General features: G+C 53.8%; 1 protein-coding gene across 1 annotated transcript in view; it reads right to left on the bottom strand.

Annotated features, from left to right (window-relative positions):
- TFAP4 (transcription factor AP-4) overlaps positions 1-19,292 on the bottom strand; it is a 34,037-nt gene extending 14,745 nt beyond the window's left edge. Inside the window, exon 1 of the mRNA XM_060120619.1 lies at positions 19,204-19,292. The gene's annotated coding sequence lies outside the window, so the exon portion shown is untranslated. The remainder of the gene's footprint in view (positions 1-19,203) is intronic.
- Positions 19,293-19,612: the final 320 nt, after the last annotated feature.

Genomic DNA, 19,612 nt, shown 5'->3' with positions numbered 1-19,612 from the left:
GCAGCCAATTTAAAAAAAAAAATTATTCTCTGGAGGTCAGAAGTCCAAATGGGTTGTATTTGTCTGAAATCAAGGTGTCAGCAGGGCTGCACTCCTTCTGAAGGCTCTAGGGGAGAATCCATTTCCTCACCTTTTCCAACTTCTAGAGCCTGCCCACATTTCTTGGCTCCTGGCCCCTTCCTTCATCTTCAGAGTGCATCACTCCAACTTCTTCGGTCATCACATCTCCTTCTCTGACTCTGACCCCCCACCCACCCTTATATGATGACCTTGGGCCCAAGCAGATAATCTGGAATAATTTCCCCATCTCAAGATCCTTAATTATATCTTCAAAGCCCCTTTTGCTATGTAAGGTAACTTATTCACAGGTTCCAGAGATTAGGACATGAACATCTTGGGGAGGTCATTTTTCTGTCTACCATACCATTCTCAGTTCATGAGCCATACAAAACCTGGCAGAGGTTACAATATGTTCCATCTATTCCACTCCTAGGTACACATCCAAAAGAATGAAAACAAGGACTCAAACAGATGATCATATACCAGTATTCACATCAGCATGATTCACAATAGCCAAGGGTGAAAACAACCCAGGGTCCATCATCAATGGATAAATGGATAAACAAAATGTGGTCTGTTCAAACAAGGGAGTATTATTCAGCCTTAAAAAGGAATGAAGTTCTGGGACTTCCTTGGTGGCGCAGTGGTTAAGATTCCGCACTCCCAATGCAGGGGTCCCGGGTTCCTTCTCTGGTCAGGGAACTATATCCCACATGTGTGCCGCAACTAAGATTTCCCTGCCACAACTAAGGAGCCTGCCACAACTAAGACCCAGCACAACCAAATAAATAAATAATAAAAATTTTTAAAAAGGAATGAAGTTCTGATATATACTATAGCATGGCTGAACCTTGAAAACACAATGCTAAGTGAAAAAAGCCAGATACAAAAAGTCACATGTTGTATGATTCCACTTACATGAAATATCTAGTAGGCAAATTCATTGAGACAGAAAGTAGATTAGAGGTTACCAAGGGCTGGGGGGAGGGGAGATGGAGAGTTATTGCTTAATGGGTATGGAGTTTCTGTTTCGGGTGATGGAAACTTTTGGAAATAGTGGTGATGTTTGCACAACACTGTGAATGTAATTAATGTAACTGAATTGTGCACTTTAAAATGGCAAATTTTATATGTTTTTGACCACAATAAAAAAAGTTTTAAAAAAATGGTCAGTGGGGGACGTTCCTGGTGGTCCAGTGGCTAAGCCTCTGCACTCCCAATGCAGGGGGCCCAGGTATGATCCCTGGTCAGGGAATTAGATTCCATATGCCTCAACTAAGAGCTCCCATGCCGCAACTAAAAGATCTCACATGCCACAACTAAAAAGATCCCGCGTGCCGCAACTAAGACCCGGTGCAGCCAAATAAATAAATAAATTTTCTTTTTTTTTTTAAGTATAAAAAAAAAAGGTCAGTGGGCTGGATTTGAGCCGTGGGCTGTAGTTTGCCTGACCCCATTGATCCGGGGGGTGCTGCAAGCCCCTTCTCACTTTGCTCCTTTGCCAGCTTAGATTTCACAGCCCACCAATATAATCATCTTGCGTGCATGCTCCTTTGTGAGTCTAACCCCCACCTGCCTTGCCCCAGCCCTGCTCCCTGGAGCTGAACAGCGCTGGGAAAAGGAAATCCCACCAACTCACTTTTAAATGCCAGAACAAGATCCTCATTTGTGCAGCTGGAGATCCCTTCGTGTTGCCCTGGTCCATCTCCCTCCCTCCCAAAGGCTCCCGTCACCGCCTCTGCCTCCCTCCTTGTACCTGAAATCTGCCTCCTAACCTGTGTCTGGATGCGTGTCCGCGCTCTGTCCGTGCACGGAGAAACCTTCCATGTGAATTCTTCAAAGATGTCTCTCCAGCAGCTGTCCCGCCCCTCAGCCCCCGCATCCTTACCTCGTGCCCTCTACTGGGTCGTTCCCACACCGAGAACAAGCTGTCTTTATTCCCATTTAAAAACAACAACAAAAGGGAATTCCCTGGCGGTCCAGTGTTTGAGACGACACACTTTCACTGACGAGGGCGCAGGTTCGATCCTGGTCTGGGAACTAAGATCCCGCAAGCCCCTCGGCACGGTCAAAAAAAAAAAAAAAAAAAAAAGCACAATCATACATCCCGTTCCAGCTACCACCCTTACGCTGCTCTCCTTGACTGCAAAATTCCCTGTCCCAGAAGTGGGCACTTATGCTCACTCTCCCATCCTGCTCACGCCATCCGGAGCCAGTACTCCATGAAAACTGCTCTCAGTGGTGACTCCAAGAAGCTCTGTTTTCTGCCTTCACTGTATCTGATCTTTTTTTTTTTTTTTAAGTTCCCCAAGCAGGGATTAAACCTGGGCCCCTAGCAGTGGAAGCTCAGAATCCTAACCACTGGACCACCACAGAGTTCCCTACCTGAACTTCTTGAAGTTCTTTTCTGCTTGGCATCCAAGATATCCCAGGGCCACAGTCCTCAGACCTCTCTGTCTACACACACTCCCTGCTCTTCGGACAACAGACTTCCAGAAAGGATTTGAGGCCATGCAGTGTGATTCAGAATCTAGGTTCTGCCCGAACCCCAGCTCCAGGTGTTAACAGGGTGACTGCAGGCGAGTTCCTTATCCTGACTCAGCTTCCCGGTCTGTAAAACAGAGGCCGTATAGCACCTAGCTTGCAGGCTGTCACGTGAAGTCGCCGACACGCCTGGCATATCGTAGCATTAATAAGTGGTATTTCTTATTATCACTGGTACTGAGTTGCCACGGGCGGCAGTGGCCAGAGACACCTGAGTGGGCCCAGGGACAATGACAGGGTTTGGTGATGTGCAGGGGAGGGACACAGGAGAAGCCAAGCTTTCCCCCTTCCCTGCTCAAACTTGTCACAGTGATGGGACTTCCCTGGCGGCCCAGTGGTTAAGAATCCACCTTCCAATGCAGGGGGCATGGGCTCGATCCCTGGTCAGGGAACTAAGGTTGCATATGCTGTGTGGCGCAGCCAAAAATTTTTTTTTTTTAAAGACAAAGGAACCAAAAACTTGTCACAGTGAAAGGAAGCAGGCGTGTTGTAAGGTTCTTTTCTGTTGAATGTGGGGCTCCTCTCCTTTACAGTAAAGACACTCCCAAGTAGGATCCGATGGTGTGAAAATCAGCCTGCAGATAGTTTGCCCTTTAAAAGGGGAGGTTCTGTGAAGACTGTCATCAAATAACTGCCCATGGATGATCGGTGTTAGAAATGCAGATTATCATGTACTGAGTTGGCAGAGAGCCAGCCCACCTGCAGCAGGACTCTGGGGCTGGAGACCCTGATCAGACACTGCTTTGGAAAGCGGGTGTGGAGAAGGGGCTGGCTCGGCCTGGGGGAAAGAGCCAGGGACAGCAGTGTGGCCTGGGACACCTGAAAACCCGGCTTTCCTTCCTCTATGTTGTCAAACCCAAGCCCAATCAGTCCCCCTCCCCCAAATTCCCCATTGCTCCCCTTCCCCCACCCCCACCCCCAAATTCCAGGTGGGAGGAGTGAATGAGAGTCAGCAGTAGGCTTTATTGATGACTGGTCTATCAAAAAACCACGGTCGAAAAAAAAAAAAAACAAACATGGTCTATCCATCCAAGGAGTATTACTTAGCATAAAAACAGATGAAGTACGAATACATGACACAATGTGGATGAACCTTGACAACACGATGCTCAGTGAAAGAAGCCAAACACAGAAGGCTACATATTGTATGATTCCGTTTCTATAAAATGTCCAGAATAGGCAAATCCACCGAGGTAGAAAGTAGATTAGTGGTTGCCAAGGAATGAGGGGTAGTCAGAGGGAAATGGGGAGTGGGTGCTAGTGGGTATGGGGTTTCTTTTGGGGGGTGATAAAAATGTTCTCAAATTGATTGTGGTGATGGTTACAAAGTTGATTGTACAAAAAAACCCCACTTAATTTTACACTTTAGATGGGTGAATTATATGGTATGTGAATTATATCTAATAAAGCTGTTGAGTTCTTTTGTTTGTTTTTTGTTTTTGTTTTTGGCTGCGCTAGGTCTTCGTTGCTGAGCGCGGGCTTTCTCTAGTTGCAGCGAGCAGGGGCTACTCTTCGTTGCGGTGCGCGGGCTTCTCATTGTGTTGGCTTCTCTTGTTGCGGAGCACGGGCTCTAGGCTCACGGGGCTTCCGTAGTTGTGGCTCGTGGGCTCTAGGGCGCAGGCTCAGTAGTTGTGGTGCCTGGGCTTAGTTGCTCTGTGGCATGTGGGATCTTTCCGGACCAGGGTTGGGACCCACGTCCTCTGCATTGGCAGGCAGATTCTTAACTACTGTGCCACCAGGGAAGCCCAAATAAAGCTGTTAGGTTAAAAACAGCTTTATTGACCCTAAAGATGTCCAGAAGTCCTGGGAGCCCCAGAAATCACAGGGATCCCGTACAGCAGAGGGTTCCAGAGCTTCTTTCTTCAGCCAAAGTGGGATCTGGCTGCCCTGATGGTGTGATCAGCACTGCCCTTCTCAGAACACACCTGCCTTCCTCTGAGGCTGCTTGGAGGTTCAGGTGAGAGATGGGAACCCTGAGAATGTGGATTTAAACTGCAGCCAGGAAGACTGTCAGCACAGAGGCAGAGGCAGGTTTCCACTCTACATAGCACCCATTGGGAGGGGGGATGCATTTTTCTCAGTTTTAAACTTTTATCCTACATGTGTGTCAAGAATACTGTTCTTCTCCTTGGATAGATGATGTCTTCATTTCCTGCTTCTGTGTAACAAATTTCCATAAATTTATTGGCTTGAAACAGCACAGTTTATCATCGCCAGGCATGGCATGGCTGGGCTCTCGGCTCAGAGTCCTGCTGGGTGAAATCGAGGTGTCAGCGGGGCTGCAATCTCATCAGGGGCTAGGATGCCCTTCCAAAGTCACTGTTTGTTGGCAGGATTCAGTTCCTTGAAGCTGTAGGACTGACGTCCTGTTGTCTTGTGGATTGTCAGCTCCTGGAGACCATCCTTAGGACCTTGTCCCGTGGCCCCACCATCTGAGGAACAGAGAGGGTCCCACACATTGATTCCCTCTCTCGCTTTGAATCTCTCTAATTTCCTTTTCCACAAGCAGCTGGAGAAAACTCTGCTTTTAAAGGTCTTGTGTGCTTAGGTCAGGCCCACCTGGATAATTTACCTCAAGGGCAACTGTGCCATATAACATAACCTAATCACAGGAGTGATGCCATAGTCACAGGTTCGGCCCACACTCAAGGGGAAGGAGTATAGGAGGGCAAAGGTCATTGGGGGTCATTGGAGAATTCTGCTACCACCGAGGGGGGACCATGAAGGAGAAGCACAGAAAGTTAAGGAACGTCCCTCAGGATGTACAGAGAATTGGAGATGGAGCCTGAAAAAGAATCTAGGGCCCCAACACTACTTTGAGGCTTTACCTCTACACAAATATGCCAGGAGTGGTGGATAGAAGGACCAGATGGCCTTTAGGGCCCCCGTTGACCTCTAAGGCTCCAGCATACTCGTGCATATGGGGAACCCCAGCCTGCTTGAGGTGGGGCAGGGTGGTGGAGGGTTGTGGATACCAGCCATTGGAGCAGGGATGAGGCCCCATGGAAGCAAAAAGCCCCTGCCTGGGAGAGGATCCTGAATGCTCCCAGGAAGGCAGAATGGGGGTCAGACGCTTCTGCTGTGGATTGGAGCAAACCCCAATATCCCCCAATGCCCTGGTCCCCTTTCTTACCCTAGTCACAGGGAGACCTCTGGGCCGACAAGGCTGGGGTCCCCCAACCACTAGGGGGAGCCTGGCACACACGATGCTTTTGTGCAAGCTGAGCCTGAGCACATTGGGGGAACCCAAGGCAGGTACTGGGGTGGAAGGACTGACCGCCCAGCTCCCCACACCCACAAGGCCCTTCAGATCCTGGGGCACCAGTCTTGTCAAGGTGCCAAAGGCCCTGACCTCTGGATGCCTGCTTTGTTCTAACAGCCCGATCTGGTTCACTTTGCTCATAAGCGAGCTCTTGGAAAGGGGACTGGAGTCCACCTGTGGCGTGTTCCCCGTTCCCCCCTTTAGTCCTGCCCCCCATGTTTCCAGACCTGACACTGCAGCCCATGGCGGGGGAGCTCCTGCCTTCTCCTCTCCTCTTCCTCCACCAGCTCGCCCTGTCTTGGGTCCCTCCAGGGAAATGCCCCTCTGATTTTCAACACATGGACAAGGAGGAACCAGGCCATCTGCTTCGATTGGGTGCATCCCACTGAGTTTTATAAAAACTCAGTGAGGGAATTCCCCAGCAGTCCAGTGGTTAGGACTCGGCACTCCCACTGCCGTGGCCAGGTTCAATCCCTGGTTGGGGAACTAAGATCCCACAAGCCACTGGGTGTGGCAAAAAACCCAAAAAACAAAAACAACAACTCAGCGAATGGCCACCCTGGCTGGACTTTCAGTTTTAGACAGAAATGGCTGAGTGACCACTTCCTCAGTTGCTTGTAAGCTGACAAGGCGGTTATAACAATCCCACCAGGCAGCCCAGTAGCCTGGGGCACAGCATAGCAGTAAAGGGGGACCTAATGATGCCCAGCCTGGGCCCTTTAACCAGGGGTGCAGGGGGAAGGGGAGGACAGAGCCTCTGGTCGACATAAAAAGAGAGTAAGTCAGCCAAGGCACCAAGGGGGTGTGGCTGGATAGGACGAAGGGTCAGCAGAGGCACCACGAGAAACCGGGAGGGAGCATTTGGGGTTCAGCAGAAAGGCAGGAAGGAGAGGAATTGGGATGAAGACAGCTGGGGAGCTGCCGAGCTCGAGAGGTTGTCCAGTGTGCCTCTGGGCAGCGGGCTCTCCTCCCACTGGAGGAGTGGACGGGGGAGGGGTGACAAGGCGGGACGCCTAGTCCCATTTGAGGATGGAAAAGGGTAGGCTGGGACCAGCCAGGCCAGGGGAGGGACACAGGCCTTCTCTGATGAGAAAGCAGACCTGGGTGGGCTGTGACGGGGGAGGCTGCCAGGAAATGGGAGTAGCTCTCCCTGAGGAAGGGAGCTCAGAACCCTAGCGTGTCAGGAGGCACGAGAGGTCTGGGCCACTGTGTGCCAGATGCTGCTCTGGCGGCTTTACCTGCATTCCCCGTTTTATCCTCACTACAGGCCCCTAAGTCCTGTTATACCCTGGGGACTTGTCAAGGTCACCTGACCAGTCTGTGTCAGCACCTGGCTCCTTCAACAGCCTGTGCTGCTGCCCCTAGAATAGCCTCCAGGCTGAGAGCTCCCCTGGTCCCGGTGGCCTGGCCCTGCCCAGGTATGGCCAGGTGCAAGAGGGGAGCTGAGGGATGTGGAGGGAGAAAACCCTGTCTGCTGAAATGACAAGGTCAAGTTCACGGTGATATGGAACCCATGTTCTGTGGTTGACTGTCAGTGCCCAGCCAGCCAAGGGAAGGAACAACTCCTAGGAGTCAGGGAAGGCTTTGGATTCAAGTTTGGGTGGACAGGGAGGAAGGAGGTGAGAGAAGCTCTCCACAGGGCAACCTGACTGCTGCAAAGGACAGTTTCAGGACGGCTTTCTCCTCCCTCGACACCTCCAGACCTTGCACCCATTTGTGGCTGTGCTGCTCCCACCAGCACACTGGGGGTTAACATCTGTCTGGTGTAGTGACCACAGCAGCAGTGGCAGCAGGCTGTGATGCCAGTAACTCAGAAGCTGAAACGTGAGAAGCAGGAGGAGAGAGGCAGGGCTGGGAAAGGCTGAGCCACCGCGGCAGCAGCAAGGAGAAAGGGTTTCCCTGGCAGGAGCCTGCAGCTCGGCTCCAGCGGCCAGAAGAGGCCCTCCCATCCTCGGCCCACGTCCCCTCCACATCACTGCCTCAGGCCATGGGCTGTGGCACCCACTCAAGATGGTCCATGGTCACGGTCACGACCAGTGTCTGAGCCCTTGGGCCATGGAGCAGCAAGTCGGGGCTGCAGATCTGGGGAAGGGATGGAGGGCGTGCCCAGGCGACCAGCAGAGAATGTATGTGTGGGGCCCTGCCCAGCACTGCCGGAAGCACTGGGTGGGGAGACAGGCAGAGGGCAGAGTGGGGAGGAGGATGGGAGGTCCCTCGGGCCCCCGTCCTCAGAGGTCTGGCCTTGACTTCCCCCTCCTCGGGCAGAACTGAGTCATGGGAGCCTCCCACTGCTCCAAAGGCAGGGAGACACACAAATCTCCCTGCTCTCTCCCTGGGCCCGCTGCCAGCCTGCCTCTGCCGTGAGGACCAACCTCAACTTCCCAAGTGTGTGCGAGGTGCTGGGCACCGCGGGAGACCCTCATCTCCCTGCCTTTAGTCAGACCCACACCCGCTGTATCAAGAGTTTTGGCGGGTGTGTGTGTGTGACCCGCCCCCCCCCAATACAGATGAGCAAACAGAAGCTCAGAGAAGTTCAGAAATTTGCCCAAAGCCACACAGCCAGAGTGAACCTGGGCTTGTCTGACAGCAATTACCCACCATGCCATGCTCCCAGGAAGGCAAAAGGAACAAAGTCCACTGGCAGGTGACCCGGGGCTGTGCACCAAATCCAAGAAGGCAAGAGATGAAAGGCAGCCTAGGAACCTCAGGAAAGAGGCTGCAGATGAACAAAAGGGGCAGTAATGTTTGGGGCTTGGTACCCCGTGAGGTGGTGAGAACGGCATCCAGAGGGAGCAGGGGAAAGGCCTGGTCCTGCCTGGATCTGTGGATGATGATTCTATGGTGGTAGAGACCTCCTGTAACCCCTGAGATGCACCCCCTGGAGCCACAGGATCACCACTGAGCAGGTGACCACTCACCTTGACAGAACACAGAGCACTTCTGGGGCTTGAGGTTTGCATGGCCCTTGTTTGAAGAGTTAGCAACATTTACTGTGGGAGGGACTTCCCTGGTGGTCCAGTGGCTGGGGCTCCACGCTCCAGGTTCGATCCCTGGTTGGGGAACTGGATCCCACATGCCGCAACTAAGAGCCCTCATGATGCAACTAAAGTTCCCACATGCCGCAAGGAAGATTGAAGATCCTGCGTGCCGCAACTAAGAGCGGTGGGCAAGGGTCTGCTAAAAATGTACAGAAGCACCGTAGTAGGCCCCACTGGGGCCTGTTGGCCAGGAGGCAGGAAGGTCCCAGCTCCACAGCTTCCAGCTGTGACCTTGTGTGACCCTGACTCACTTCTCTGAGCCTTGCTTTCCTCACCTGCAGAAGGGGGATCATGCCAGCACCAACACGGAGGGCTGCTGTGAGGATTAAATGGGTCATTTGTCAAAAAGCACTTAGATTGAAAAACTTCACCTTCACAAAAACTTGTACATGCATGTTCATAGCAGCATTATTCACGAAAAGTAGAAACAACCCAAATGTCCTCTGATGGATGGATGGATAAACAAATGCTGATCCATCCATACAGTGGAATATTATTCACCCATAAAAAGGAATGAAGCACTGACACAGGCTACAACATGGATGAACCTTGAAAACATGATGCTCAGTGAAAGAAGCCAGACACAAAGGACCACATATTGTGGGACTCTATTTATTGGGGTGGCCAAAAAGTTCGTTTGGTTAATGAATTCGCTGTTCAATAAAGTTCTTAGTGGAAATGAAAAATGTCTTTTATTTCTACTTAAAATCAAATGAACTTTTTAGCCAACCCAATATATGAAATGTCCGGAACAGGCAAATCTGTAGTGTCAGAAAGCAGACGGGTGATTGCCAGTGGCTGTGGTGGGGAGGGGAGGAATGGGGAGTGATTACTAATGGGTTCAGGGTTCTTTTTTGTTTTGTTTCTAAATCAATTTTTTTTTTTTTTTTGGCCGCACTGCACGGCTTTTGAGAGCTTAGTTCCCCGACCAGGGATTGAACCCAGGCCCTTGGCAGTGAAAGCGCGGAGTCTCAACCACTGGACCGCCAGGGAATTCCCAAAATCGATTTTATTTTTTAAGGCAGTTTTAAGTTCAGTAGGTTTTTTTTTTGTTGTTTTTTGGCCGCACCTCTTAGTTCCTTGACCAGGGATCGATCCTGCGCCGCCTGCAGTGGAAGCACGGAGTCTTAACCACTGGACCGCCAGGGAATTCCCTAAGTTCAGTAGTTTTAAGTTTTTAAGCAATACTGAGCAAAGGTTCAGAGATTTTCCATACACCCCCTGCCCCCACTATCAAATCCCCCATGTAAATGGTACATTTCTTTTTTTTTTTTTTTTTTTAATTTTTTTTAATTAATTAATTCACTCATTTATGGCTGTGTTGGGTCTTCGCCCCTGCGCGAGGGCCCTCTCCAGTCGCGGCAAGCGGGGGCCACTCCCCATCGCAGTGCGCGCGCGGGCCTCTCACTATCGCGGCCTCTCCCGCCGCGGAGCACAGGCTCCAGACGCGCAGGCTCAGTAATGGCACTCACGGGCCCAGTTGCTCCGCGGCACGCGGGACCCTCCCAGACCAGGGCTCGAACCCGTGTCCCCTGCACTGGCAGGCAGACTCTCAACCACCGCGCCACCAGGGAAGCCCAATGGTACATTTCTTACAATTGATGAATCTCCTGGGGTTCCTTTTGGGGGATGATGAAAATGTTCTGGAATTAGATGGTGGAGATGGATGCACAACTCTGTGGATATACTAAAACCCACTGAATTGTATTAGTTTAAAGGGGTGAATTTTACGGGATGTGAATTCTACCTCAATTTTTAAAAAGCACGTAGTAAGAGCACAGAAAACGTAGCTCTCGTTACTGTTACTATGTCCTTCAACTTCAGAGAGTCTGTCATTTAATGGAAGAGACCAGGTGAATACATCAAAAAATGTTTGACACCCAGAAGAGAGCCGGGCAGCCTGGTCCCAGCAGCCTGGGACAACTGTCGTAGAGTCACGATCAGGGCGTGCAGGACGTGAACGAGTGACCGATGCAGGAGCCCCCACTCGCCACGCTGGCTGATGTGGAGATAAGCTCCGCACAGAGGTACCGACCCCACCACGTCCAGAGGAGAATAACCGTGAGTGCGGGAGTCTTGTCAGGAATCCAAGGAGGTGGCATTTGGGCTACGAGTCAGAGGATGTGGGTGGTTTGGTGGGGATGAGCAGGCACCCACAGATGTGTGGCATCCCAGAGGGATGCTGGCAGGCAGGGCTGGCAGGAGTGGAGGGTGTTGAGCCCTGGGGGAAGACGGGGGACACTCCTTGGAGCACTCCCTGTGCCCAGAGCAGATTCTGAGAGGGGCTTTACTTCAGTTCACAAATGGTTGCAAAAAGCTTACAGGAGGCTGGCCCTCCACCCTCCCAGAAGCTCTAGGTTTCCGGGAGGTGTCCAGGAGGTTCGGACCACTCTGGGCACCGAGTTTCCTCTTCTGAGCCACCCCCCAGGTTCCAGGGTTCCAAGAGAGAGAATATAGGAGATGGGCAAGCCTGGGTCAGGCCCTTCACCACCTAACCACCCCCCCACACACCCCCATGTCAAACGACCAGGCTTATGCTGTGGCACGGGAGGGAAAGAGGCAGCCGCTCCCAGGAGTAGAGGCTGGGCCCCTCCTCCAGCCCCAGGTGGAGCTGAGGGCACATGGAGGCGACTCCCAGAGGCAGGCCTGAGCCTGCAGGCTCACAGGTGAGGCCCACCCGCTGCTCCCTCTACCCCTTTCCCGTCCCTCCTGCCTCCATCCTCTGTCCCAAGTAGTCCCTAACTCTCTCCTGGGAGAAGCTCCTTGGAGGAGAGAAAGGGGCGTGCACACACGCACGCATACACACACACACACACACACACACACGCACCCATCATCCTTTCAGCCCACAGGGCATATCACACAGCACCTAGATACAGGGAAGAGAAAGGGACCTAGGCTAGTTAGCATAGCACCTTCTCCAGGCCAGGCAGGTGCCAAGGGATTTGCAAGCATTGTCTCAGTCAATCCCAAAAAGAATCCTATGAGATTTCATAGATGAAGAAAATGAGCTTCTGAGAGCTTAAGGAATTTAGCCAGTGGGACACCCCAGTAGGTAAGAGCCATAAAGCCAAGCACAGTGCCTGGCACAAGCCCCAGGAGGCAGTTCTGTGGGAGCTCAGCAGAGTGCTGTTTCTGCCCACCCCCTGGCACTGGCTCTTTTGGGGGACCCCTCCCACTCCCACTTTCTCCGTGTGGCTCCTGGGGCATCAGCCCTGCACTGCAGCGAGCTCCTGACCCAGACCCGTCCCATCAGTGTCCAGGATGAGCTGGGCCCCAACTGGGCCAACAAGAGGCAAGCCTAGGGTCTCGCTGGAGCCCCAGGGAGAGGCAGGCTAGGAGTTCGCAGGCCTTGGGGAGCGAAGGCCCGAGAGTAAACCCACACAGAGGACACTGGGCCAGGAGATGCAAGCCAGTGTCCCAGGGCCATTGCTGAGCACTGGACCAGCTAGGCCCTCGGCCTTTGCAGTTATATGAGCTCCCTGAAGGAAGGTCTGACTGCAGAGCTCACACTGTTTCCCTGCCCCACGCTGTCCCCTTCGGGGCTCTGGTAGCTTAGGAGCTGGGACAAGGCTGGGGATGGGGCCTCACCTCTCTCCAAGAATCCTGGGGTGGGGGGGCGGGGAGTGTGGGACCCTCTCATCCTCCTCCTCCCTGGCTCATCGCTCAGTTTGACCTTCAAAGTTGACATCTGCTTCCAAGACTCGGTCTCTCCTCCTGGAATTTAGCCTCCAGATGTCGGATCCGAGGCGGCAGTGGTGGCTGCCTGGCTCCCCCCAGAGTGAATCAGCCACATTCCAAAGGTGCAAACACAGACACCGCGCCCTGGGCAGCCTGGGGCTGCAGACTTCCTCCCCAGGCCCGCCCGGCCCCAGCTCCCGCTCCGCTCCCCTCCCCAATCGCCTCTTCCCAGCCAGACCAAGCTTTGGGCTTCCTTTCCAGAGACATTCTGGAAAAAGAATGCCGCTGGGGCCGGGAGACACCCTGATCCGCCCTGCTGGCTCTGTCCCCTGCAGCGAGCACGAGCACGGACCCCAGCCTGGGCGCCCCCAGCTGTTATCAGTATATGCGGCTCATTCACACAGCAGGAATTTACTGAGCACCTACTATGCAGCAAGCAAGATAGAGACAAGTCCCTGACCTCACGGACCTCAGCCCAGCAAGAGAGTCAGACAGAATCAGGTCCACAGAGAGAAAATAATTCCAAGTGCAGGCACAGCTCTAAAGGAAAGAAAGAAGGGACTGAGACAGATGACAAGGGACAAAGGGAGGGTTGTGGGGGCCTCTCTCAGGAGTCACATGGAAGCTGAGGCCTAAAGGATGAACGGAAGCCTTATCTACAGGGTCACTTCTCGGTGATCTTGTCACGAGAACCACAGCATAGCAACCCCAAATAATGTCCCCCGATCACTCAGCAAGTTTTTGAGTCCTTGTGCTCGCGCCTTCTGTCAGCATTAATGCAGGGGTGTCTGGCTAATATTATTTTTAATAAAAGCTTTATTGAGATATAATTCACATAGTATACAATTTACCATTTTAACGTATACAATTCAATGGTTTTCAGTATTTCAATGTAGTGCAACCCTCACCACAATCAATTTTAGAATATTTTTACTACCCTCAAAGAAACCCTGCACTGCTTACCAGTTACATCCACACCCCTCTGCCCCCAGCCCCTGGCAACCACACATCTACTTTCTGTCTAGGGAGTGGCCTATTCTGAACATTTCCTAGAAATGGAACCATACAATATGTGGCCTTTTGTGTCTGACTTCTTTCACTGAGCATCACATTTGCGAAGTTCATCCACGTGGTAGCCTGTGTCAGTACTTCATTCCTTTTCATGCCTGAGTAATATTCCATTGTGTGGACAGACCACAATTTGTTTATCCATTCATCCGTTGATGGACCTTTGGGTTGTTTCCACCTTTTGGCTGTTGTGAATAATGCTGCTGTGAACATCCGCGTACGAGTTTTTGCATGGACATGTGTTTTCATTTCTCTGGGGTGCACACCTGGGAGTGGAATCGCCAGGTCAAATGGTGACTATGCTGAAGAACTGCCAGCGCCTGCACCACCTGACATGCCCACCGGCAGTGGGAGAGGGTTCCAATTCCTCCCTCTTCTCCTCAACACTTGTTATTGCCCCTCCTTTTTTGTCACTGCCATCTGCTGGGTTGAAGTGGTATCTCACGGGGTACCCAACTGCACCCTCATTCCTTTCATGCCTGCACTGCCCCCACCCCCTGGAGATTCTAAGGCTTACAAGCCCTACAGCAGGTCCTGCTATGATCCACCTCCTCCTTCACAAGGGTCAAACGCAAATCCAGTCCAATGCCTGCAGGACTTTAGGTACAAGGAGCAGTGGGGAGGCGAGATGGGGGATGGGGTGTCCTGGTCTGTGACCCCAGGGCAGAGTGAGGAAGAGGGGCCTTGGCCAATTTCCTACAGGAGCTCCCATGCATCTCAGCCTATCTGCACCTTCACAGACAGGGCAGGGCTTCTTCTGTTCCTTCACTGCCCTAGATAGTAGGCACACATTCATTCACTCATTCAGCATAAATAATTGCCAAGGGCTTCCCTGGTGGCACAGTTGTTAAGAATCTGCCTGCCAATGCAGGGGACACGGGTTCGAGCCTTGGTCTGGGAAGATCCCACATGCCGAGGAGCAACTAAGCCCACGCACCACAACTACTGAGTCTGCGTTCTAGAGCCCGCGAGCCACAACTACTGAAGCCCGCATGCCTAGAGCCTGTGCTCCACGACAAGAGAAGCCACCGCAATGAGAAGCCCGTGCACCACAACGAAGAGTAGCCCCCGCTCGCCGCAACTAGAGAAAAGCCCGCGCACAGCAATGAAGACCCAACGCAGCCAAAAAAAAAAAAAGAACTTAAAAAAAAAAATTTGCCGAATGAGTGAATGAATAAACAGAAGATGAAGAAAGAGAACCCAAAGAGGGGATTAGCGGTTAGAAGCTCAGGCTCTTGGGTGAACTGGTTTGCACTTGAATCCCACTTCTGCTACTTTGTAGCTGTGTGTCCTTGGGCCAATCACTTGGCTTCTCTGAGCCTCCCCCGCCTCATCTACAAAATGGGCCTGACAGTGACTTCCTACCTGACAGCATGGTTTTGAGGATTAAACGTGGTGATAAAGATCAAGCAGTATTCCATGCCAAGGACTTCTAGAGACGAGGTCATGTAAGGTCAATCCTCACAAGAACCTTGTGAGATAGGACTATTATTACCAGCTTTGACATTATAGACAGGAAACAGGAACTCTGGGGGCTCAAGGAATCTGTCCAGTTAGAATGCTGGGAATGGCAAAACCAGGATCTGGGGAATCCCCTGGCGGACCAGTGGTTGGGGCTCCACGCTTCAACTGCAGGGGCCTGGGTTCCGTCCCTGGCTGGGGAACTAAGATCCCAAAAGCCAGGCAGTGTGTCCAAAAAACAAAAAAACAGGATCTGAACCAAGACCCCTGACTCCAGGGGGGGACACTGACCCAACGCCACATGGCCCCTGACACAGATGGAGGGAAGCCGGGCAGCCTCCAAGCAGGTGACAGATGGGCTGGTCTGGAGGCGGACATGCCTGTTCAACTGACGACCCTGGGCTCAGAGTCTGGTTCTCAGAAAGTGGGCAGGCCGCTGGGGAGCTCAGAGGCCCCTAACAGCGGGTGGACGGATGGAGGGACGCCAGAGATGCTGCCAAAGCAGAAGTTGACCATGCCTTGCGGGGGGCGGGGGGAGAAGAAAAGGTGCAGAGACCTCGAGGCTGCAAGCCTGGGGCACTAGGACAGACACCAATGAGGGGAGTCAGGATGATGAGGCGGTACTACGAGTTTTATCAGGGAAAGCAAAAAGAAGTCAGAAGTGTCCAGAAGGGAAGCCCGGCTACTGAGAGGGACACTCTTTCCTCTACCAGCGTGTGCGGCATAGGAGCCTGGCAGAACCCACAGCGGCTGGACCACTCTAGGGTGACAGGTGTGGCCAGACTCCCCTCAAGTCAAAGAGCCTACGTCGAAGTCAAAGAGCTCCAGGGGGCTAACTGAGGGGAGATATCAAGCTATCCCCTAAAAATGTAGGCCTGGTGCACCCCGAAGGCTGGATGTAAGTTTGGGGCACTCTCCTGAATAGAGATGGGGTTCCCCTCACTTTTGCCTCTGCAACTGAGAAAAGCAACAAGCCGAGAAGGCCCAAGGATGGAACCCTAGGGAATACCTGGTTTTAGGGGACCACAGGCAAGAGAGGCAGTGCAGACCCCAGAGAGCTTCAGGTGAGCAGGAGCACAGGCTGTTGCGGAGAGGCGGCTGGGAGGAGGTCTCCACAGGAAGTGCTGTCGAGGGGACAGCTCGGGACAGTTCAGCACTGAGCAGATTATGGGGTGGCCTGCTCTCTGGGGAAACTTGGCTGGGGAGGGATGGAGGCAGGGCCATCGCTTGAGAGTCCATCATTTATTTTCTTATTTTATTTTATTTTTTTGCGGTACGCGGGCCTCTCACTGCTGTGGCCTCTCCCATTGCGGAGCACAGGCTCCGGACGCGCAGGCTCAGCGGCCATGGCTCACGGGCCCAGCCACTCCGCGGCATGTGGGATCTTCCCGGACCGGGGCACGAACCCGTGTCCCCTGCCTCGGCAGGCGGACTCTCAACCACTGCGCCACCAGGGAAGCCCCCCATCATTTATTTTCAACATGGGAGAAGCTCAGATGATGACAGCACCCCAACGGACAGTGGAATGCATTTAAATTCAGTCGTGGAAAGCATTTACACACACCAGGCTCCAGATTTGCTAGAAGGGGTTTCTCACAGCTGCCTGGCTGGGAAGTCCAGGACAGTGGTTTTCCAGGTTTAGTCAGAGGCCCACATGCATCTGGAGCTTGTTAAAAATGCAGATCCCCAGGCCCCACCCTGGACTTACCGGTTCAGTAAGTCTCTCAGTTTGAGAATCCACTGGCGCTGTAAGGCTCAGAATATCACCAGCTCAGTAGGCGACAATGCACAGAGACTCACCTGAGGGGACCAGCCCTCACCTCTTTCCGGCATTCTATCCACATTTATCCACATGAGTCTCAGGACTCACATGTGCCGCCTCAGACCTCTAGACCTCCACCCAGACACTCCCACACTCTTGGCCCACCTGGTCAGTGACCAGAACTCCAGCTGCCCCCTTAGTTAAAGGCCAGGGTGTACAGGAGGTCCTAGGCGCCCAGGTAGAGTGAGAGTCATTCACCTGACCACCAAACTTCATGAGGAGGAAGCCCTCTGCCGGCGCCCCCCAAGGTGCCTCTGGCCCCACCTGCACCAGTCCCACCGTGAGAAAGGACTGACCTATTTGACCCAGACACAAAGGCCTGGTGACAAGGTCTGGGGATGGCGTGGCTGAGAAGAAAAGCAGAAAGTGTCTCCATCCCCTTCAGTCATCATCCCGTCTGCCACCCCTACAACCCCACAGAGTATGTGTGTGTGTGTGTGTGGGGGGGGGTCTCCAGGCCAAACATGAAATGTATCCCCTCTACAGGGGTGAATCAGCTCCCAGAGGGGCAGGGCTTGGGCTCTGCAGTCAAATGGTTTGGACTAGGATCCCATCTCTGCTCTTTTACAGCTGTGCATGCTCAGGCAAACCACTTAACCTTTCTGAGCATCTACCAAACAGGCCTGACGGTAAGTTCTGCTGTGGTCCTGTACCACCAGGACCTCTGACTGACCGGAGACTCCAACACAGGGGGCTGGGTCGCACCCCTAACCCTCCCAGGGCCACATTTCACACCACAGCCCAAAGGCCAAGGCTGGAGGCTGTGCCAGGCTGCAGAAGGGACAAATTGCAGAAGACTCGCCATCCTTTGCCCCATTAGAAACCCACAGCCCTTCTCGGGATCAGAGGCACAAGCAGATCTTCACAGGAGCTCGAAAACATTTTCCCCCCTTCCCAAAGCAGAGAACCGGTCAGCATGGCCAGCAGAGCCAGATCGGTAGCCCTGAGGCTCTTACCCTCTGGTCTGCGTAGCGGTCAGAGAATGTGCTGCAGGTGAAGACACGGGCGGGTTTCATGTGTTTTTTGTGTGTGCGTGTGCGTGTGCGTGTGAACCTCTCCAGACTTATAGGGATGTTTGGGGGATTCTGCTTGTTCTGCACTTGCTGGCCGGCACACAGCCTGCCTGGCTGACTCCACCTTTTTTACTGCTCTGGAGCACTCAGCCGCACCGGACTCCCCCCAACCACCCCCAGAAGCAGCCTCTTCCAGGCTCTGGGCCTTCTGCCCTCTCTCCCCAAAGCCACTTGTACCTGCACCAGAGCCGAAAGAGGGACAAGTGCTTCCCAGACAACAAAAGCCTCTCCCAAGAGAACAGACATCCTCGAAGGCTCCTGCTATGCCCTTGTTCTGTGCACTGATTTCAGGCTCGGTTTCAGGTCCCCATTTACTGGGTATGAATTACAGCCAGCTGGCTTTTGGGCAGATGGTCAGCAAAAGGACCCTGCCCACCCATCTTTCACTTCAGGTCAGTCACACCCTCTCCCTCTAGCACTCTGGGAGGAAACTGAGGCGCGGCACAGAGGACCTGACTTGGTCAAGGTCACCCTACCCTGGGCCTCCTGGGTGTTTCAGCAATGACGCCAGTCTCCTTGGGCTCCAATGCTGTGTGACCTTGGGCAAGTTATTTAGCCTGCCTGAGCCTGATTTCCTCTCACACAATGGTAGCGCCCACGTCTGGGCTGTCCTGAGGCTTAAAGGAAATAATATGCATACAGCACCTAACACTTTGCCGGGCACCTGCTCAACACTAAGCCATTACTGCATGATTCCGTCCTTTCTTTCTGCCCCTCTCTCCACTCCAGCCACACCGGCCTCAATGCCGGGCTGCCCCCAACACCCCCAGGCACTGGTTGTTCCCTCGCTTCCTCCGGGACTTCGCTCAAAAGTCACCTACTCAAGGACTCTCCTAGCCGCCTGGTGGATGTCCGTCCCCCGCTTTTGTCCTCACCCTGACACTCATCCGACAGAGTGGACATTCTACTGATTAACCCGCCGGCTTCTCGCCCTGGAGCACAAGCCCTGTGAGGGAAGGGCTTTTGCAGCCCTCTCCACCCCGGGTGCCCGCGCTGGAGTGAACGAAGGGTTGCTATCTCGTCTACCCGGCTGCGGGAGCACCTGGGAGCCTGGTTCAGGGGCCAAATTTCGCCCTGGGGGCCGCCAGGCCGGGCCGGAGCAAGAGGAGCAGCGCGCGCTGGGGCAGCGGGCCGGGGTTGGTGGCGGGAACCGGGACTCCGGGGGGCGGCGCCGGGGACAAAGGGCGGCCCTACCTGCGAGAGGAGTGCGGGTACCTCCCCCAGGGCGGCTCCGGCGCGTGCCCGCGAGGTCACGTCCGGGGCGCGCCGGCCGGAAGGAGGCCCCTCGCGGGGTGTGAGGGGCAGGGCGTCTGCGGCCTGGCCACGCCCCCGGTCGCGGGCCCGAGGCGGGGGCGGAGCCAGCCGGGTCGGGACCGCCTCGCACTTCTGCTCTCCCCCGCCGGCTCATTCATATTCATGAGGCTGTGAGGGGCGGGGACCGGGTCCCCCTGCCCCCCCCGCCCCCCCCAAGCTGCGGATCCCGCCTCTGCGGAGGCTCCGGCCCCAGTGGGGCGCCCCCGGCTTCCGCCTTGGGGAGGGAGTTTCCACTTGGTCACGACTCAAAAATGTGTCGCTCCCGCTCCTCCGCCCCCTCGTCCCTGCC

This window comes from Mesoplodon densirostris, chromosome 16, assembly GCF_025265405.1.
Source record: "Mesoplodon densirostris isolate mMesDen1 chromosome 16, mMesDen1 primary haplotype, whole genome shotgun sequence".
NCBI classification, from domain to species: Eukaryota; Metazoa; Chordata; class Mammalia; order Artiodactyla; family Ziphiidae; genus Mesoplodon; species Mesoplodon densirostris.
The sequence above is the reverse complement of the archived record's forward strand: the minus strand, read 5'-3'. Positions and strand labels throughout refer to the sequence as shown.